The sequence below is a fragment of the Eulemur rufifrons genome, chromosome 8 (assembly GCF_041146395.1).
Source record: "Eulemur rufifrons isolate Redbay chromosome 8, OSU_ERuf_1, whole genome shotgun sequence".
NCBI lineage: Eukaryota > Metazoa > Chordata > Mammalia > Primates > Lemuridae > Eulemur > Eulemur rufifrons.
The window spans coordinates 24,711,881-24,734,808 of record NC_090990.1 but is presented as its reverse complement, the minus strand read 5'-3'; the positions used below and the strand labels follow the sequence as shown (position 1 = coordinate 24,734,808).

Sequence of the window (22,928 nt, the reverse complement as noted above, 5' to 3'; positions counted from 1 at the left end):
AGACAGTCCCACGTGCTGAAGCAGCGCCAAGCTCGCTTCTACCTGTGCATTCTACTGCGTCAGTTTCTAACTGCTTGGTTTTCAAAATTGCTCTCAGCTGTGCTCCCCAGGGTATGCTTATAAGCTGCACTCTGACATTTCTCACCGTGCACTTTTCAAATAACGGGGTGAATTTTCCTTTTACCCCTTCTATGAAAGGTTGCCTCTAAGCTTAGGTATGCAGACCTTGAGCAGAGTTATTTGCCCAGGATAGTCAAGGCAGAAGCAGAAGTTTTCTAGCCTATCCCTGGAGACTTTCTCTGACAAGCGTACCCTCCTCTCCTTCCCCAAGCTGTTTTGATTGAGCTGTTCGCCTCCACTCTTTCATATTTCATGTGGGGGTTGCTGCCTTGGCAGCATGGCTGCCTCAGTCAGTGGGAAGGAAGTGGTAAAGAGTGAGGGCCCTCTGTGTACGATGTGTTTCTAGGGGCTTTCTTGTGTGCCAGAGGGGAGTGTGTGTGTGTGTGTGTGTGTGTGTGTTCATGTGTGTGCATATGAAAAAGAGAGAGAAAGACTGAGGCACATTTGGGTGTTCTCAGTTACCCTGCCTAGAATTAATGTCACTTTTGAAACAGCAGAGAAATGTTGCCATTTTACAGTGAGGATAAGGAAACACCAGTTTGTCTACAGTTAAAGAGAGTCCATACTAGATCATTTGGTAGTCAGGAGTGTTGACCAGTTTGCCCAAATTTTTATTTTTGTCAGTAGAATGTGTGAATTATGATTAACTTGAACATGGAGGTATAAGAGAAAGATACATGTAAGAACATGTCATAAAAATGAAGTCTGTTAAAAGCCACATGTCTGCAGTAAATAATACAATATTGTCTGAAGTCAGTGCTGCATAATGGTGATGACATGGATGAGATTACGTTTTTCTAATATTTGTGATCCCTGGCTCTTTATATGTATTGTCTCATGTTCAGTGCCTTAAAATATGCTAACTGCATTTTTTTTTTAACGGATGGCAAAGTAGCATTAACTGCATTTTAAATACCTTCTCTAGGATGCTTAATTCACATCATTAATGATAGTTAATATCTAGGTGTTATATACATACTATAGATACATACATTTCAGGTCAGCAAATACTGTACCAGGTTAAATAAAACCCAGTTCCTGCCATCAGAGAGTGCCACTGGAGAATTCACACTATGAAGGCAAAGATAGATGTCGAAACATAAAGAAGCACGGTAACTTCCAAGATGTGCTATGGGAGCACAAAGAATGGGGCAGAGAAGAGCTGAACCCTGTTCTATAGCAGGCTGGTGAGACACGGGATATTCTAATCCCTTTGAACCTCCTCCCCCCAGATTCATTTGAAGTGGTTTTTAACCTGCAGAGCTCTTTTACTTCATCTCAGAGGGTAGGATAGAGGGAAGAGTATATACAGCTCTGTAAAGTCTAGAGAATAAGAGCCCTAGGAAAATTATTTCTGTACAGATACAGATTGGCTTTGATTTAATTTAAATAAACTGGCTCTCAAAAATTCTAAGAATACTAACTACTCACACAGTTTTGCTTTCATTTACACACAGATGAGAAAGCATCTGTAGCTCTGCATTTTATTTGCTATAAGCAAAAAGTGGTTCGAGATATTTAAGTATCTGAAGCTTGGTTGTATTGAGTCCTCACATGTCCCAGTTCAGCCCACTGCAGTTTTTTTTATTTTTTAAATTTTTTATCACACTTACATAATGGCTGCAAAAAGAAAGACTTTCAGTGGATAAATTGATATAAATTTTTCCTCCATTGGCCATTTCTGCTGAAATAGCACTTCATGGCTAGCTATATTATTTCCTCCAAGCTTACTATTTTATTTAATTTACATATCTCTGCTGCAGCCTTCTAAATGAACTCTTTAGAAACAACACCACAAACCAGCAAAAAGAGAAAAGAAAGAAAAGAAAAAAACCTTTCCAAAAAACAAAATAGTCCTTTGATTCAAGGTTCTTTGTGTGGGTTTCCGAAGTAGGTTGGTATGTTTGTAATGAATGCAAATAATTTATCAGGCCATTATAACTGCAGTGAGAGACGGCACGTCTCAACTGCAGGCTCTTAACAATAACATCTATCAGTGGGCTCTGCAGGGAATTGGTAGATTCATGACATCATATCTAGGTGTTTTTCTTTTAAGGAAAAAAATTCTTTTTTTTAGAACCACTTTTATGTACGGGCCAAAGTTTATCTGCTGTCATTTAATACCTGTGCTTTTTGAAGTACAAAGACAGTATTACATAGAGAGGTGTGGGCTCCGTCAAGCTGTGGCTTGGAGGCGTGCTCTCCTTGCTGACAGCATTCTCCAGAGTCTTTTAGTCATAAGGTGGTGGGAGAAAAAGTGAAGCCGGAGATTCTGAGTACATCATATGCAGCAATGTAACCCCCTAGTTGCAGGGTTTTTTTTTTTTTTTTAAAGTGCATGGTTTAATCATTTGCCTTCAAAACTGCCTTTAAATATTATAAAGCCCTTGATGACTGGATTGTTCCTGAGCAGGTGACTTTATGGTGGGAGAGTTATTTTCAGCTACACCAGTGATTCGGTTAATACTTGGCTGTGAAAAATGGCTTTGGGCTAACCCTTGACAGATGGGTCTTTTGAAACATAATGGCAACTGTATCCAATTAATGCAAACTTTTAATATTAATAAGTATCAGGTAGAAGCTAAAGGCATTAGAATTGGGATAGAATGGCTTCCATGTTTTCATCTAGGTGATCAGAACTTTGAGGGGTTGTTTTTTTTTTTTCTTTCTTTTCCCCCTTCTCATCATTACTCAGGTGAAGGGAAGGTGAATGGATCTAGATGTCATCAGTGATGGATGACTATTTGCCTGGGTGAACTGGGAAGCTATTCACTGTTGCTTTGTTCAGAAATTTCCATGGTGAAAGCCTATGTGAAGTGGAGTGGTCTGAAATATTAATAGATAGCTCAGGGAACTGAAATTTGGTTGGTCCTTCATGAGGAAAGCTTGCTTTGTGATTTTAAAGGATTTTCTAGTTTAGAGTTTAGGCAAGAAAGGCTGTTTCCTAGCTGGTTATATTATTTAGTTATCTCTTCATCATCCACTCTGCTTTTCTTCAGTTTCTCTCTTTGCACATCTCTCCCCATACTGCCCGTTCAGTGCTCTCCCCAATTTAATCTGAAAATCTCTTTCTGATTTCTTGGTGAACTGGGAATTTTGCTTTTCTCTCCTGCCTCTTCCTTCTGTCAGCCAGGAAATTAATTAACATTAAGGATCTGACTCAAATAACTAAAATTCGAGTCATTCCATATCGGAGCTGACATCTTTTGCTTGATTTTGGTAGTTAAAAAAAAGCCATAAATTTATTTAAATATTGGGTGAACTTTTAAAATTAACAAAAAACTCTTTGAATGTCTACTATGTGCCAAGCATCTTGCTGGGCCTCTAAATAAAAAGGTCCAAGTTACAACCCCAGAAGCTAAAGAGGGCAGAGTATGTGAGGCAGATAAGCCAATACGATACAGTGAGAGAAATGCTGTGGTAGGGGTATATGTAGGATACAGAGGAAAGAGGCATCTTGGGGTGAAGGTTTCATTGGGGAAGACTTCCTGCAAGAAGTGGTGGCTGTAAACATTTGTACCCCCGTAGTATGCTGAAATAAAAAAAAAATAAAATAAAAAAATAGAAAAAAAAGTGGTGGCTGAGCTAAAATGAAGTATAATAACAACAACAAAAATAATGGCAACTAATATATACTGAGCTTTTACTATGGTCCAGGCGTGTGTTAAGTACTTTGCTTAGATTATCTCCTTTAATATCTTTAATAACCCTGTGAGTTAGGTAGTGTTAAAATCATTCTTGTTTTACACATGAAGAAACTTAGGAAGTTTGATGCAAGATGACACAGGAGGTGACTGCATTGGCAGTGTTATTTTAGGAGCTAAAGCTTTATCCACAGATTTTTGGGGAGGGGGCTGTTGATCTGAGTAGGGGAGTTTCTCTGTAAACAAATTTCAACTCTATTTTCTGAGGTTTCTGTATGAACTTCACCTTGGGAACTGATTGTATCTTCTCACTAAACCTAGATTAAATGAGGATGGTTTTCATATTTTTATTTCTAACCTGTGAAGTATAGTTATGCTGCCTTAAGTAGGTAGATTAAGATGACTTTTCCCCACTCTTTTGCCTATAAATATTGCCCTCTTCTAGGGAGATGTCGTGATACTGTTTTTCACTTCAGACCTTGAGGCTTCTTGAGCGACAATTTTATAGGAGAGGACTTGCTCTTCTGAGCATTCTTAACCAGCAGAGTGCTACAAGATTCAGGTTTTGTGATTGAGACCTTGGAAGCTTATTTTTCAGCTAGCAGACAATGTGAATAGTAGCTGAGCTGTATCTGTTGGGCAGCTAGTTCCATGGGGGAGTTGGTCTTTGATCAGAATGATCTTTGGGAAAAGTGGAAACTTTTCCCTTGAAAGCAGTCAAGGGAAAGTAGTCAGAATATGGATACAAAGCCTATTAATTCTTGTTTAGCAGTTAGTTTAGTTTCAGCAAATCATCTACACCATAACATTTAACAAACTGTGCTCTTAACAAAGGTAGGCACACAGCAAAGCTAGTGAATAGTAATTATTTTCTTTTCAAAGGACTGCTTTGTGAGGCAACTGCCACCTTTCAATCCAACCTGTGTGCAGTTGAGGAAGAAAATGTTGGCCCTTTTAAAAAGGAGAGAAGGCAACGGTTATTACCCTGGCTTTTTCTAAACTTCATAATACCTGATTGTGTCCTTCAAAGGATTTTGTTACCTCCTCTGCCTTGCTTTCTGAATATGCTAACCCCCGCACAGGAGAATTAGTGTGGAGAGTAACATGGAACCATTTTTTGTATTTGTTTATTAGTGGGTGTGCAGGTGGTAGACATGCTGACAGTCAGAAAGAAGGCGGAAGGTGCCCTCTGAGAGGGTTTGTTTTTGCATGGTTCCTGTGAAATGTTTTTGGGATTGATAATGTGCTTGTTTATCTCATTTTCATATGGCAGCCATGTTGGCTAAGACCCACTGCTTCTGGGAGAATGCATACTTTGGATGATAGCTGCAGGAAGACAGATGGTGTAGAGCCATAGTTCAATCACTGACTAAATCGCTGAATTTAAGGCTTCTGTCTTCCTGCTTGATAATAGTTCATTACAGGTATAATTCTCAAAGAAAAGCTTTGAATGAATTCATGACCATATTATTAAAATTGTGACATTTCAAGAAAAGAATTTTAGCTTTGATGACTGTTAAAATTAAGTGCAAATTTTGCCCTCAAAATGCCCTAACTGGTCGGGTGTGGTGGCGCATACCTGTAGTCCTAGCTACTCAGAAGGCTGGGGTAAGAGGATCACTTGATCTAGGAGTTCAAGGCTGCAATGAGCTGTGATTGTGTCACTGCATTCCATCCTGGGTTACAGAGCAAGACCCTATCTCTTAAAACAAACAAACAAAAAACCCTAACCATGTATTGTTTTCTGCAGAGAAACCCCCACCCAAGAAAAGAATTTATCAACTGCTCTTTTTTTTCATTTTTGAAATACTACTGGCGGCTCATTCTGTCTACTCCCATTTCCACCACCACAGACTTTCCTTTGGTATACAATCTGATGAATTTGGTTGTAGTGTAAATTTCTGGCCACTTAAACAGTATGGCTCGTAAGATAGCGGGAGTTCTGCCTCTGCTCCCCACTTAGTTGCCAACCAGGGTAGTTTCCAAGTTTGCTCAAGAAGTCTGTCTTGTTACCTGAGATTTAAGAATGCCAGAGGCAACAGCACTGTCTTAAATATTTCCAGAGTTGTTCACAGCTTCCCAAAAGTATCTAATGAATTTCTTCTGGCAATAATTCATATATTCTGTAGACTTTTCCACTCTGCTGCTTGGAATTATGAAACCTGGTCTAGATTTTGTGCCAGATAGATTAGAAGTCTGTCTTTTGGGAGGTGGTGATGTAAGTGAGTGTTGCTAGTTCCAGAGCCTCCTGTTTTGGTGATTCTCCAGGTAATACATATGGGAGCCCTGCCTTTTCTGCTTTTTGCTATAGTTTTAGAAAGAGAGGGATTGGCTTTGCTCCACTGTTCTCACCCTGGGTATGCTTTCTACATGCTCCTACCAGCAGCGAGTTCCAGACTTTCCCAAAGGGTTTTCAGTCTACGTTTCTACCAACTGTATACCTTTTTTGTAAGGATTTAATACTGCTTTTGCTTGGGCCCTGGGATCAGAGCCAGGGTATGTCGGCGTGGGCAGGGAGAAGAACTGATCTAAAATTGGAGTTTATTTTCATCTTACCTTTTATCCCAGTTACTTCTGGAATCCAATATTGATTCTACCAATGCTTTCCTGCTTCCTCCTTTCATGAACTCTTTTTCTCAAGAGCAACAACAATGAAAACAATGAAAGTTAAATCTTAGAGAGGTTAAATTATTCTTCAAAGGTTAAATTTCTAGTAAATGATAGACCTAGAGCTGAAACTAGAACCCATGTATTTTAACCACTTAAGATGGTTAATCATTTTTTAACCATGTATGAGGAAGAACTGTGATCCAGTGAATGGAAGAAAAAAAGCACTGCTTTTCTTTCTGTATTTTTATTATTAAACACATACTGCAACATTAAATAGCATTCAATTTTTAAAAACTCAGTCAAAATCTCACTAATTAAACATGTGAACTAAGAGATCAGAGTACCTCTCCCCTCATTGGAAACCACTGGGATTAATTTTTTTTAGCAATGCTATGGCCAGCTAACCTCCCCCAGGCCTCACATTTCTTTTACTCCTAGTCACTATCAAAGATGCAGGAGCTCAGATCTTTCAAGATGACTGACTCAAGGCACAGGACGCTAGACTCCTCCACAAAGAAGAACCAAAATGTTAATAACAAGCAGATAATCACAATTCAAATAAAACATCTAAGAGAGAATGCTGGAATTCCGCAAAAAGTGACAGGAAACACCTGAGGCACTGAAGGAGAGGGAAGTGAGGAGGCCAGTTCAGCCAGAATCAGTCAGGACCTGTGAGAGGTTCCCCAGTGTGGGGAAGGGGTAAGTGAGAGATCCACAGCAGTCCACATGCTTACTGTAGACTCCTGCACTCCTAGCCGCGGGAGAGTCCCTGGTATAGGGACCTCCCTGGAGTCCGAGCAACAGCATTGCTCCAGAGAGGGAGCTCACACTGGGTCCTACGCACACTCCAAGTCCCAGGAAGCTGGAGCACAGTGCCATTGTAAGAGCCCACCCTCTACCAGACTGCATCCTGCCCTGGGCCCCAATAGCCCCTGCATCCCTACATCCCTGGAGCCCCACTGACATCCCCTGTGTCCGCCCAGAGAGCTGGGAGGACTGGGAGACACTGGTTGGACTCAGCGGAGTGGCAGGATCCCCAGCACTCTATACTACATGGTGGCATTATAGTGTGCAGAGCACTAGGGAGGCTGCCCCCATGGCAGAAGGAGCTGAAGTGCCTGCCTGGGGCAACTGTCAATGACAAGGCTGCCAGGCACTTACTTGCATGTGCCCTGAGGACAGACTCTTCTCACCAATTGCTGCAGCCACTGCTGCAGGGGGAGCACTCACTCCCTGGAGTCTGAAACTTCCCTGCCTGGGGCAGCTACCACAGACAGCAGCTATGCACCCCACAGTAGCAGGGCCATAGTGCACTTGCACATGCTCTGAGGACAGGTTTTCCCTGCCTACCGCTGCTGCCACTGCTACCCAAGCGCACTATCTGGGACCTGAGGATCAGCCTGCCCTGCTCACCATAGCTTGAACCCATGCACACCACCAGGGGTCCTGGCACTGCATATCCTACCACCATCCCCCAGTGCCTGAGCATGCTGCCTGGGGGCCTGGGGATCGTCCCACCCCATTGGTAGCGCCAGGCATGCACACACACCACCAGGGGACCTAATAACCACCCCAGAATGCCTGTTACCACTGGCACCCTAGTATACGTCTGGAGACCTGGGGCACACTGCTCTGCCCACCACAGCTTACATTCATGCGTACCATCGCGGGGACCTGAGGACAGGCCTGCCCCACCTGGCACCAGCCCCTCAGTGCCCCAGCACATTGCCTGGGGGCCTAGGGATCACACTGCCCAATTGGCCACCCTGGGCTTACACACATACCACCAGGGGCCCCAACAACAGGCCCAGAAAACCTGGAGCCAGTGCTCAGACATGCCATACAGAGGCCTGCCCCATCCATCACCTCTGGCATCTGGGCACTCTACCTGGGGGCCTAAAGACTGGCCTGCCCAGCCTTTTGAAGCCACAGTTAACACTAGCCAGTGTCACCTGGAAGCCTGAGGGTTGTCCTACCACTGCTACTACAATTGCTGACATCACGCATGCTGCTTAGGGGCCCGAGGATTCATCCATCTGCCTGGCCTACTGCTGCCACTACCAGTACCTGAGCAAGCCACCTGAAGGCCCATGAATTGGCCTGCCTGGACTAACTAACACTGGTGCCTGTGTACTCCACCTTCGGCCTAAGGACAGGCACACTCAGCTCACTGCTGCCACCACTGGGGCCCGAAAACAGCTGGTGTCTCATCTCTAGCAAAACCTCACCCACAGCCTCTGCTAACAGCCATAGGAAACCACTAAGCCGCTGAGGAAATCACAGACACTGACAGTGGTTACAGCTGAAGAAATCATTCAAAGACTACACTACTGCACACACCCAGAATCAAAGCTAAAGTGCCCTACCCAGCCAACACCATAAATACATCTACAGGAAAAAGTCTTCCCCCATGAAAGCCAATCCAAAAAATTAGAAGTGACTGTTATATCTGATGTGCGGTTATCAACAAATGGACACAAAAAACGTGACAAAGCAAGGTAATATGACACCTCCAGAGGAACACAATAATCCTCCAATGACAGACTCCAACGAAAAACAAATTTATGAATTCCCTGAAAAAGAATTCATAATAATGACATTAAAGAAGCTCAGTGAGATACAAGAGAACACAGATAATACAAGGAAATCAGAAGAACAATTTAGGATATAATGAACAATTCATCAAAGAGATAAATAGATATAAAAAAAGAACCAAACAGAAAGCCTGAAACTGAAGAATTCAATGAAAGAAAAAAATACAGTTGAGAGCTTCAGTAATAGATTAGATCAAGGAGAAGAATTTCATTTCACAACTTGAAGACAGATCTTTTGAACTAATCCAGTCAGACCAAAAAAAAAAAAAATGTTAAAAAAAAATGAAGAAAGCCTATGTGACATATGGGACACCATAAAGCAACCGAATATCCAAATTTTGGGTGTCCCAGAAGGTGAAGAGAAATTTAATGGCATATAAAACCTATTGAACAAAATAATAGCTGAAAACTTCCCAAGTCTAGCAAGAAATTTAGGCATCCAGACACAGGAAGCTCAGAGTCTCCCAAATAGATACAATCCAAAAAGGTCTTCTCCTGGCCAGGCGTGGTGGCTCAGGCCTGTAATCCTAGCGCTCTGGGAGGCTGAGGCAGGAGGATTGCTTGAGATCAAGAGTTCAAGACCAGCCTGAGAAGAGTGAGACTCTGTCTCTACTCAAAATAGAAAAAATTACCTGACCAACTAAAAATAGAAACAAAAAATTAGCCAGGTGGTGTGGCAAGTGCCTATAGTTCCAGCTACTTGGGAGGCTGAGGCGGGAGGATCGCTTGAGCCCAGGGGTTTGAGGTTGCTGTGAGCTATGCTGATGTCACAGCACTCTGGCCCAGGCAACAGAGTGAGACTCTGTCTCAAAAAAATGAAAACAAAAAAAAGGTCTTCTCCTTGGCACATTATAGACAAACTGTTAAAAGTCAAAGACAAAAGAGAGATTTCTAAAAACAGCAAGAGAAAACCATATAGTTACATATAAGGGAACCCCCTTCAGACAAATAGCAGATTTCTCAGCAGAAAGCTTACAGGCCAGGAGATAACGCGATATGTTCAAAGTGCTGAATTAAAAAACAAAACTGTTAGGTGAGAATACTATACCCAGCAAAATTATCCTTCATAAATGAAGGAGAAATAAAGACTTTCCCAGACAAGCAAAAACTGAGGGAATTCATCACCACTAGCCTGGCTCTGCAAGAAATGCTTAAGGGACTCCTGTACCTGGAAAGGAAAGAATGATACCTGCCATCCTGAAAACACGTGAAAGTATAAAACTAACTAGTAGAGCAAACACACAAATAAGGAAGAAAAAGGACTCAAATGTTACCCCTACAGAAAACCACCAAACTGTAAAGATAAGAGAGAAATAAAGGAACAAAGGATATACAAAACAACCAGAAGACAGTTAACAAAATGACAGGAAGAAGTTCTCATATATCATTAGTAAACTTGAATGTAAATGGATTAAATTTTCCACTTAAAAGACATAAACTGAGTGAATGGATGAGAAAACATGACCCAGCTGTATGCTGCCCACAAGAAACTCACCTGTGAAGACGCACCTGTGAAGAGACTAAAAGGAAAGGAAAGGAAAAAAAATATTTCATGCAAACAGAAACCAAAGTGGGCAGAGTAGCTATACTTTTAGCAGATAAAACTGAGTTTAAGTCAAAAACAGTAAAATGAGGCAAAGAAGGTCATTGTATAATGATAAAGGGATCAATTCAGCAAGAGAATGTAACAGTTCTAAATATATAGGTAGGTACCCAATACCAGAATGCCCTGATATATAAATAAAATATTATTAGATCTAAAGGGAGAGATAGACTCCAATGCAGTAATAACTGGGGACTTTAACACCCTTCTCTCAGCAATAGACAGATCATCTAAACAGAAAACCAACAAAGAAATATTGGATTTAAACTGCACCTTAGACCCAATGGACCTAACAGACATTTACAGAACATTTCATCCAACAGCTGCAGAATACATATTCTTCTCATCAGCATGTGGAACATTCCACAAGATAGACCATATATTAGGCCACAAAACAAGTCTCAACAAATTTTAAAAAATCAAAATCATATCAAGTATCTTCTCAGACCACAATGGATTTAAGAATTAAATCAATAACAAGAGGAACTTTGAAAACCATACAAATACATGGAAATTAAACAATATGCTCCTGAATGACCATTGGATCATCAAAGAAATTAAGAAGGAAATAAAAAAATTCCTTGAAACAAATTAAAATGGAAGCGCAATATACCAAAACCTATGGGATACAGTAAAAGCAGTGCTAAGAGAGAGTTTATAGCAATGAATGCCTACATCAAAAAAGTAGAAAGATTAAAAAAAAAACTAACAATGCACCTCAAGGAACTAGAAAAGCAAGAACAAACCAAACCCAAAATTAGTAGAATGAAAGAAATTATAAAGATCAGAGCAGAACTAAATGAAATGGAGACTAAAAAACAATAGAAAGCATTGAGAAAATGAAAAGTTGGTGTTTTGAAAGATAAAATCGATACACCGCTAACTAGACTAACCAAGAAAAAAAGAGGGAAGACCCAAATAAACAAAACCAGAAACAAAAAAAGAGACATTACAACTAATACCACAGAAATGCAAATATCATTAGAGACTACTATGAACAATTATACACTAACAAACTTGAAAATCTACAAGAAATGGATAAATTCCTGGACACATAAAACCTACCAAGATTGAATCAGGAAATAATAGAAAACTTGAACCGACCAATAACAAATAATAAGATTGAATCAATAATAAAAAGTCTCCCCAAAAAGTAAAACCCAGGCTCTGATAGCTTTACTGCCAAATTCTACCAAATTTATAAAGAGGAACTAATACCAATTCTCCTCAAACCATTCCAAAAAAATAGAAGATGATGGAATTCTTCCTAACTCATTCTATGAAGCTGGCATTACCCTGATACTAAAACTAGACAAGAACACACACACACACACCCCCCAAAAACTACAGGCCAATATCCCTGTTGTATGTACGTGCAAAAATCCTCAACAAAATACTAGCAAACCGAATCCAACAGCACATCAAAAAGATGATGCCACGGTCAAGTGGGATTTCTCCCAGGGATGCAAGGTTGGTTGAACATATGCAAATCAATAAACATATCAATAGAGTGGAGAACAAAAAGCATATGAATATCTTAATAAATGCAGAAAAAGCATTTGCTAAAATTCAACATCCCTTCATAATAAAACTGCTCAACAAACTAGGCATAGGAGGAACATACTGCAACATAATAAAGGCCACATATAACAAGCCCACAGCTACATCATACTGAATGGGGAAAAGCTGAAAGCCCAATTTCACCACTCCTATTCAACATATTACTAGAAGCTCTAGCCAGAGCAATCAGGCAAGAGGAAGAAATAAAAGGCATCCAAATTGGAAAGGAGGAAGTCAAATTGTTCCTTTTTGCAGATGACATGATCTTGTGTTTAGAAAAACCTAAAGACTCCACCAAAAACCTCTTAGATCTGATAAACAAGTTCAGTGAAATTACAGAATATAAAATCAACATATAAAAATCAATAGCATTTCTATACACCAATTATGTACTAGCTAAAAAAGAAACCAAGAATGCAATCCCTTTTACCATAGCTATAAAAAAAAAAGTACTGAGAAATAAATTTAACCAAGGAAGCAAAAGACCTCTACAAGGAAAACTACAAAACACTGATGAAAGAAATTAAAGGCTGGGCACGGTGGCTCATGCCTGTAATCCTAGCACTCTGGGAGGCCGAGGCCAGTGGATCGCTCAAGGTCAGGAGTTTGAGACCAGCCTGAGCAAGAGCGAGACCCCGTCTCTACTAAAAATAGAAAGAAATTATCTGGCCAACTAAAATATATATATAGAAAAAATTAGCCGGGCATGGTGGCACATGCCTGTAGTCCCAGCTACTCGGGAGGCTGAGGCAGTAGGATTGCTTAAGCCCAGGAGTTTGAGGTTGCTGTGAGCTAGGCTGACGCCACGGCACTCACTCTAGCCAGGGCAACAAAGCGACACTCTGTCTCAAAAAAAAAAAAAAAAAAAAGAAAGAAATTAAAGAGGACACATACAAATATGAAAAGATATCCCATGCGCATGGATTAGAAGAATTAATATTGTTAAAATGCCCATACCACCCAAAGCAATCTATAGATTCCATGCAATCCCTACCAAAATCCCAGACATTTTTCACAGAAGTAGAAAAATCTATCCTGAAATTTGTATGAAACCACAAACAACCTCAAATAGCCAAAATAATCCTGAGTAAAAAGAACAAAGCTGGAGTCATTACCTACTTCAACATATGTTACGAGGCTATAGTCACCAAAATAGCATGGTATTGGTATAAAAACAGACACAAAGATCAGTGGAACAGAATAAAGAACCCAGAAATAAAACTGCATATTTATAGCCAACTGATTTTCAACAAAGGTGCCAAGAACATATACTGGGGAAAGGACACCTTCTTTAATAAATGGTATTGGGAAAACTGGATGTCCATATGCATAAGAATGAAACTAGACCCTATCTCTCACCATATACAAAAATCAACTCAAAATGGATTAAAGGCTTAAATGTAAGACCCAAAATTATAAAGCCAGCAGAAGAAACCATAGGAGAAACACTCCAGGACATTGGTCCAGGTAAAGATTTTATGACTAAGACCTCAAAGAACAGGCAACAAAAATAAAAATAGACAAATGGGACTATATTAAACTAAAAAGCTTTCTGCACGGCAAATGAAATAATCAACAGTGTAAAGAGACAACCTGTTGAATGGGAAAGAATATTTGCAAAATATTCATCTGACAAGGAACGAATATCCAGAATATATAAGGAACTTGAGCAACTTGACAGCAAAAATCCCAAACAATCCCATTAAAAAGTGGGCAAAGGATCTAAATAGACACTTCTCAAAAAAAGACATGCAGATGGTCAACAGGTATGTGAAAAAATACTCAACATCACTAATAATCAGAGAAATGCAAATCAAAACCACAATGAAATATCATCTTGCCCCAGTTAGAATGGCTGTAATCAAAAAGATAACAGATACTGGCAAGAATATGGAGAAAAGGGAACTCTCATACGTTGTGGGAATGTAAATTAGCACAGTCATTATGGAAAATGGTATGGAGATTTCTCAGAAAACTTAAAAATAGAACTACCATATGATCCAGCAATCCCACCACTGGGTTTTATTTATCCAAAGGAAAGGAAATCAGTATATTAATGGGATACATGCAGCTCCGTGTTTATTGTAGCATTGTTCACAATAGCAAAGATATGGAATTAACCAAAGTGTCCATCAGCAGATGACTGGATAAAGAAAATGTGACATATTTACATAATGGAATGGTATTTAGCCATAAAAAAGAATGAAATCATGTCATTTGCAGCAACATGGGTGGAACTAGAGGTCATTATGTTAAGTGAAATAAGCCAGACACAGAAAGACAAATATCACGTGTTCTCACTCATAATGTGAGAGCTAAAAAAATTGATCTCATGGAGGTAGAGAGTAGAATGATAGTTACCAGAGGCTGGGAAGGATGTGGGTGTGTGTGGGGGTGGGGATGAAGAGAGGTTGGTTAATGAGTACAAACATACAGTTGGATACAAGGAATGACTTCTAATGTTCAATAGTAGCATAGGGTGACTATAGTTAACAACAACATATTGTACATTTCAAAATAGCTAGAAGTGAGGATTTGACTGTTCTCAACATACACAAATGATGAATGCTTGTGGTGATGGATATCCTAAATACCCTGACTTGATCATTCATTATACATTCTGTACATGTAACAAAATATCACATGTACCCTATAAATATGTACAAATATTATGTACCAAAATTTTTTTAAAAAAGATATAAATATTTCTGATCATCTGTTCTTTCCCAGGCTCTACTCTCTTGAGATAAGGCCAGGGATCCAATTGTCAGATATGAGTCAAAGATCTTACCCATGACAAAGTTTCAGCAATAATTTTAGGAATACAACAATCAAGAAATACAGTGAAGTAGAGAGTTGGGGGACATTCTGTATGACTCCCCAGGTTCTTCCTTCCCTCACTGAACATGTTTACTCTGGCCCAGAGTAATGGGTGAGGTCTCTAGCAGAGGCTTCCAGGTCACCTCATAAAGCATGGACAGTGCTTGGGTTATGAAACCTTTCCCTTTTATACCCCAGATAGTTGTGTAACTTGGGTGATATTCTTCAGGGAACCATGGAAGCAAAAGAAGGCCTTTGCAGGACAAACCAGTAACGGCTTTTCCCCCTGATTTTATCTCCTCCTTTTTCAAAGTTCTGGATTTTACCAGAGCTGCTAACAACAATCAGGGAATAGAACTTTTTGTTATCTTCCCTTTGACCTGGCAATCCTCATAAATCTCGACTATTTTCCCTAAGTCTAAATCTGTTTCCTCCAAATTCCATTGGTAAGACTTGCCCCATAAATTGTCTCAAAGCTTTTGCCATTTTATACCAAGGATAAATAAGTAGTTATCCTGTCATCAGTTCCTCATGGTTTTCCATCCTCTTCTTTTTCTTGCTATAAAGTGCCTTAACTGTTGTGATTTGTGTGAGTCTGATTTGACACTCTTGTATAACCTTGTGCTTTCTGACTCACTTGTACTTAACCATCTCCCCCCCAACTTTTAAACTGACTGGAATCCATCGAGTTAATAAATGCCACCTGTACTCAGACTTGTTGGTTAAGACATTAGATAGAATGTTCTGATACTGGCTTTCTCTTGGAGAAACACACTATTTTCCTCTAGCCTGCAGGTGATGGCTATTCATTATCCCATCTACCTCTGAGTTGGGAGGTAGAGTTGATGTCCTTATCACTCATTACTGTCACTTCTTGAATATTCTTTTCATGTGAAAACTTCTGCTCTTTGAGGTTTATACCATTTTCTACCCCTAATCATTTCTCATCTATCAACTGTCACTCACTCCGCTCATTTATTGTGGCATAGGGGCCTCACCTCCTTTCAAAGTCCTGTCATCAACCTGAATGTCTTCAGTATGACCCACCTGGCACCTGGCCACTTGGTTTCCTGACAGTTCATTTGTTCTTTCTTTCAATACTTTATTCGTGCATATGTATACATGCATTTATTTATGCATTCATTTAAAAAGATTTTTTGAGTACCTACCATGTAGTATACCAAGCCCTATGATAGAATTGGAGATACCACAGGTGAAAGAAAAAACAAACAAAAACCAGACACAGTCCTGGAGGTTACAGTGTAGTGTGGGAAAAAGACATTGAGCAAATGGAGACTTTTTTGAGGAAATGATAGTTGAGCTAAGCCCTCCGTATGAGGATGGAGAAGGGAGTCAAGAGAGTTCTAGGCAGAGGGGCCAACATGTGCAAAGGCCCAGTAAGGGGAGGGAGAATGGTTCATTTAAGGAATGGAAGAAGGCTTAGGGGGTTGGAACAGATGGAGAAGGAAGGGAGAGCATGATGCAATATGGGGCCAGAAAGGTGGGCAGGGTCCAGACCATGCAAGATCTTTTTAGGGTGAGGATTTTGATCTTCATTGTAAAAGCCCTGGGAAGCCATTGACAATTTTGTTCATTTAAAATTTTTAAATTTATTTTTCAAAAGATAATTCATGTACATTGTACAAATTCAAAAGATATAAAAGGGTATTTAAAGAACAAACAAATCTCCCATTTCTGTCTCCCAACCACCTAGTTTCTCTTCCTAAATGCAACCGTGCCAATTTCTTAAATATCCTTCCAAAAATAGTCTATGCATATATATATACACACATATGCACTATGTATATGTATACTCTATGCATATATGTATGTGTATATATATACACATACACATATGCACTATATTCTTTCCCCCACACGTGCACAGATTGTAGCATATTATACACACTGCTCTGCACCTTTCCCTCCTACCTACATAATGTATCCTAGATATCATTTCATATCAGAACTGTATAGAGTGGTCTTATTCCAGCAGCTGCATGGATCTTCCATAATTTATTTGACCAGCTCTCAACTGATGGATATATAAGTTGTTTCCAATTATTTTCTACTTCAAATAGTATGCAATTAATATTTTTGATATCTTGTCACATAGTGCTAGTGTATATGTATAATAAATTCCAAGTTTAGCTACCTTTATTCTATAAAGGCTGGATTTCTTTTTTACAGAGCACTTGTATTAGTTTACAGTTCTACGTTTATTATTTCTATCTGTTTAATTTCTGTCTCCTCCATCTAAGTTATAAACTCCATCAAAGTAATGCCCCTAGCATGAAACAGGTACTCAGTAATATTTGCTAAATCGATGACTGAATAAAGAGATAAGGATAATAGCTAGGTGGGAAGTAAGGATGCCTGAATTTTGAAAGGAATGGAGAAGATTTGAAGTGGCTACTGCAGGAAATGAAATAAATGAAAGTAGGAACTCACAGAATGGCCAGGAAGCCCAATGCTGATGAGGATGGAGATCATTCACTTAGAGTGGGATCAATCTCTGCAGTTGGGATATTTTTTTCCAGTTGTTCTCAGGATATATCCATCCATCGTTGCCATTTTCCCAGGCAGCTGGGGTAAAGGAATGGAGAATAGCAATCCTGTAGAGGTTGAAGTGATAGACTATAGCATCTGAGCTGAATAAGGAGGGATATGAAGATGAATCCTTAAGATCTCTTCTCTTCTGCCTGGGAAACCTCATCCATGCTTATAGTTTTAGTTACCTGTGGGAGGAGAGAGCACAGTTCTTTTAAAAACTGAAAGAAGGCCAGTATGGCTTGAGCACATAGATCGAGGTCTGAAGAGTGACAAGAGATGAGTCTGGAGAGAGAGGTCGTGCCATGACACACAGAACTTTGAAGGCCACTTCATTAGGTTCAGGAAGGTCACCTAAGGACCATACAATCAAAGTCTACTCTGTTTAGGTAGTTTTACTTTTGTTTTATGTAACGGGCACATAAAGAACTATGATGTTTTGTATTGTCACTGAAAGGCAACTGAGAAGCAGTCTGGGCTGGAAATATGAATCCACATTTGAGAGTAATAGAAGTGTAAATAGTTGAAACCATGATATAGATTAAATTATAGAGGAAAGAAAGGCCTCTGGGCCTTTGTTTAAGTATTCTAGTTTCTACTGCCCCACCTCCTTTGCTTTATTTCCTTCTCATCTCTTAGGTCCCAGCTTAGGTGTCATTTCCTCAGGGAATTTGACTCTGACTCCCCAAACCTGATTAGATTGCCTCTTCCATGTGCCCTAAATAGGCCTTATATTGTTCACATTATAGTGCTTATTCCACTGAGTTGAAATTACTTGTTTTATCATTCTCCTTCTTTAGACTCTGTGAGGCCTGAGACACCCATCTATCTTGTTCATTTTTTTTTTATCCCTAGCACCTATCATACTTTCTAACATATAGAAGGTGCACAGTAAATGTTTGTTGAATTCTTATGTGTTTACTTCTGTCTCTTGCCCATTTATAGATATTTTGGTTGTTAACAAGACTATATGTACACTTTTATGTTTAGCTTTTTATTCTTAGTGTTACTTTATAAACAATTTTCCATCTTGCCACATTGTCTTTATAATGACCTTTTAAATATGTGTGGTAGCCATCAAGTTGATGTACCATAATTTACTTAACCATTCCCCTAGGAAGAACTAATATCACAGAATATACAAAGGTAGAATGGCTTGCCTTGTTAAAATAAATTCTGAATTGTGGAAGGTAATTACAAAGGCTGGAAAATACTTGCAGTTGTTTTAGAGAGGATTTTAGCCCCAGATGGAAATTGAACTAAATGTATTTTTAAAATCTCCTTCTTTCCCTGAAATTTGGTAATTCTCTTATGTTTTGTGGCCTAAGTGAATGTAAGCCTCTGTGTGTTTCAGAGTATATCCGTTGCAAAAGGTTAGACATCACTCTCACAAATATAAATGGAGCTTATGTCAGAGATTTATTTAACTCATGAATCAGGAAATCAGTAGACAGTAAAACTGCTTTTAAAAAATACAAATTTATGTGGTCAGTCAGGAAAAGAATGAAATAAATTTGCAAGTTAGATATAAAACATTAATAACTTATAGGACAATAAAAGCAAAACTTTGGAGGTTATCTTTTATATTGGACAGAAATAATTTATATCTCAAAAAATGTCAAAAATCATTTGCAACTTATCAGTGTTCTGTAAGTTAACATCTAAATTTACTCTCTACTTAATAGTAAATAGTAAGTCAAACAAAGGTATATTATCTTAAACCAGAGGTTGACAAATTTTTTCTTAAAGATAGTAAATATTTTAGGCTCTATAGGCCTTAAGGATCTCTGTTACAACTACTTCACTCTGCCATGGTAGAGCAATGTAGCCATAGACAATACCTAAATAAAGAAGTGTGACTCTATTCCAATAAAACTTTATTTATAAAACCAGGCAGTAGCCCACTTGGCCCCTGGGCCATAGTTTGTGGCCTCTGGCTTATTGAATCTGTAGTGATATCCCTTCTTTCATTCTTGATACTAGTAATTTGTGACTATTCTCTTTTTTTCTGTGATCAGTCCAACTAAAACTTTATCAGCTCTGACTTGATCTTATGAACAACAAGATTTTGGTTTCATTGATTTTTCTCTATTGTTTTTTGCTTATTTTTCAGTTCCTTGATTACTCTTATCTTTATTATTTCCTTTCTCTACTTATTTTGGGGTTTAATTTACTCTTTTTTTTTTTCAGGCTTTTATGATGGAAACATAGATCATTGATTTTTTTTTTTAACTGTAAAAGTTTGTCTTTTATTTTTCCAAATCTCTTTGAATGCAAATAAATATATGTGGACATACAAAAATAGCTTCATTGTTAAAAATATAAATAAGACCATAATGCATAGATTTTCTATAACTTGCTATTTTAACTTAACAAGGTAACATAGAGGAGGGATATTTCTTTGGCTATATATAAAGTTCTACCTCGTTCATTTCAAATGGTACATAATATTATATATAGTAACTATTTCCATATTGGCAGACATTTAGGTTCTTCAGATATTACAGTAGTACAAACCATACTACAATGAACATCCTCACAAGTGAGAATGTTCTAGGATAGAGGTGCACAGAATATTTTTGATAAATGTGTAATTTATTGAATATCTTTTCTTTGATGATCAGAACAAATAAACTACTTGTGCATGATTTACCACACTATCTACATTTGAAGATTCTTTCTTTGTTATGAATTTTCTTAATATTGTTTAATGCCTGAACTCTGGGGAAAAGCCTTCCCACATTCATTACATTCATAAATTATGGATTCTCTGATGTTCAGCAAGGCCTGAGTTGTGCCTGAAGGCTTTCCCAGATTTCTTACAGTGATTTGAGTTTTCTTCTAGTGTGAATTTCCTGATATCCAATAAGGGTTGAGCTCTTCATAAAGGCTTTCCCATAGTCATTACCCTGATAGGGTGTATTTCCACTATGAGTTTTCTGATGTCCAGCAAAGGATATGCTATACCTGAAAGAATATGCTATTCCACATTTACTACAGTAGTAGGGTTTCTCTCCTGTGTGCAGTCTTTGATGACTAATAAGAGTTGAGCTCTTCCTAAAAGCTTTTTTGTATTTACTACACTGATGTGGTGTTGCACCAGGATGGTTTTCTGATGCTCCAGTAGTTGAATTATCTCTGAGAGCTTTCCCATGTTCTTTACATGTAGAAAGCTTCTCTCCACTCTGTATTCTCTCCTGATGAGTAAGGATTGCGTTCTTAACCAGGGCTTTCCCACAGTCATTACATTGGTAGGGTTTCTGACTATAGTGAATTCTCAGATGACTTGAAAGGATAGTTTTTTTGAAAGCTTTTTCACATTTATTGCATTTATGGGATTTCTCTCTAGAATAAATTCTCTGAAGATTAATAAATGTTGTGAAGAATTTCCCACATTCAATACATCTATAAAGTTGCTTGCCTATGTGAATTTTATGGTGGTTTAAAAGGGCTGATAACGAGGTAGCTTGCTCGTAAAGTCTACCCCACATTCTTTGCATTTGTGGGTTTTCTCACCAGTATGATTTCTCTGGTGGCAAATAAAGGAAGAATCATATTTGAAAACTTTCCCACATTCGTCGCATTTATAGTGCTACATCTCTGTGTGGCTTCTGCCCTCTCAATCCAGGCCTCTTTCCATCAGGAAACTCTCCCAGAACAGATCCTGCAGAAGCATTTTGCTTTAAGGTTTGAAAGAGAGAAGCCCACAGACACCAGATTCTCTTAGTTTTCCACCATCACATTGCTGTACAGGATCTGCTGAGTGGCATCTAGTTGTCTCCATTCAATCTGGGTAAAGGCCACAGCTACATTCCCAAATGTCAGTAATCTCCAGATCTGGGATCTTGGTAGTTTTGGGACCATGTGTCTCCTAAACTGTTCTCCCAGACAAGGGAGAGAACCCTATGTAAGCTAATAGTTCTGTAGGCTAGAAATCCAAAATCAAGGTGTTAGAAGGGTTTATTCCTTCTGAGACTCTGGGTAGAACCCTTCCTTGCCTCTTCCTAGCTTCTGGTGGTTGCTATTAAGCCCTGGCTTTCCTTGCCTTGCAGCTGTATCACTCCAATCTCTGCCTATGTCATCATCTGGCATTTTCCCTGTGTGTCTCTCTAAGTCATTGATTTTAGACTTCTTTTTTGAAATAAGCATTTCAAATTTTAAGTGTCTCTCTAAACATTGCTTTAACAGCATCTCACAAATGTTTATATAATGTATTTTCATTCAGTTCACAATATTTTCTAATTACCCTCATGCGATTTCAACCTATACTTTTGTAAATTCATATCCAACCAAAACTGAAATGACCACTATCCAGATATCTGGAGCTCTTTCTCTGTGTAGCTCTTTCTGGTACTTTGTTCAAAAATTCTAGCTATCACAGCCACCCTGAACTCTATCTCCTCAATTCAGCAACTGCCCTGTTCTGCTTGGCTCTTTTTGGCCAGCGCCACAGTCAGAGCTTGCCTCCGGCAGAAAGACAGGGGATCACAGGGCTGCCTTGCTTTGTTTCCTTTCTCTCAGGGATCACAGTCCTGCACTGCCTGTTGTCCAGTGTCTAAAAACAGTTGCTTTATATGTTCTGTCTAGTTTTTTAGTTGCTCATGGTGGGAGGACAGTCCTATAGCAATTCCTCCTTCAAGTGCAGAAGTGTAACTCTCAGTGCATTTTTAAAAATTAAATAAAATAGTGGCTTACAGAAAAGTGCAAGTTATTTTCATCTATGTTGACTTCTTAATTATGTTAAATATGAGAGAATTGTTATGAGAAGAATAATAGAAAGTTGTTATAAAGGTAACTGATAGTAGTTAACTGATGTTAACACTTTTGATTTCAACAGTCTGTATATTCAGCTGTTATCAAGATTAATACTATTGGTGACTATGTAGGAAGGTGGATAAGAAAATGAGGGGTATTTCTGAAGTCCTTGGTAGCTTCATTTTTTTCATAGTTGCTATTTCTTCATCTTAAGGAAGTTCTATTTTCTCTGGCCTTCCAAATTGCCTTCTCTGGTGTTAGGTTGGTGCCAATGCTGGCTTCCAGAGTGCTTCTGACTGCCTTTCTCTTCCTTATATCTCCCAGTTTATTAGTGTCCACATTTAGTCTGTTGGACATTTAATAAATATTTCATGGGAGTCAGGTTGGCTTTGACTGATTTTCAGGTTGTTGCTTTAGTTAGTCAGAACCTTTTTCAGTTATGTGTACATGCAGATGTGGTTACCCATTTCGTCTATGCTTTGATTCTATTGCATGTTTTCTCTATGTAATTCTAATATGTATTTTATATTACGACCCCAGGACCAGCACTAGGGTGAGGAAAGAGAGGCACCCAAGCACAAAATTTAAAGAGGCACTCACTCCCAAGGTTGTATAAGCCAACCCTGGACTCAGATGACCCTGAGAGTGAGTGCCTCTTTAAATTGTGTGCCT

At 39.0% G+C, this 22,928-nt stretch overlaps 1 protein-coding gene and 1 pseudogene across 2 annotated transcripts in view; one reads left to right on the top strand and one right to left on the bottom strand.

Annotated features, from left to right (window-relative positions):
* Positions 1-22,928, top strand: part of KIAA0319L (KIAA0319 like) — a 95,483-nt gene that overhangs the window by 14,747 nt on the left and 57,808 nt on the right. The window lies entirely within an intron of this gene.
* On the bottom strand, positions 20,159-21,365 carry LOC138389075 (zinc finger protein 485 pseudogene; annotated as a pseudogene).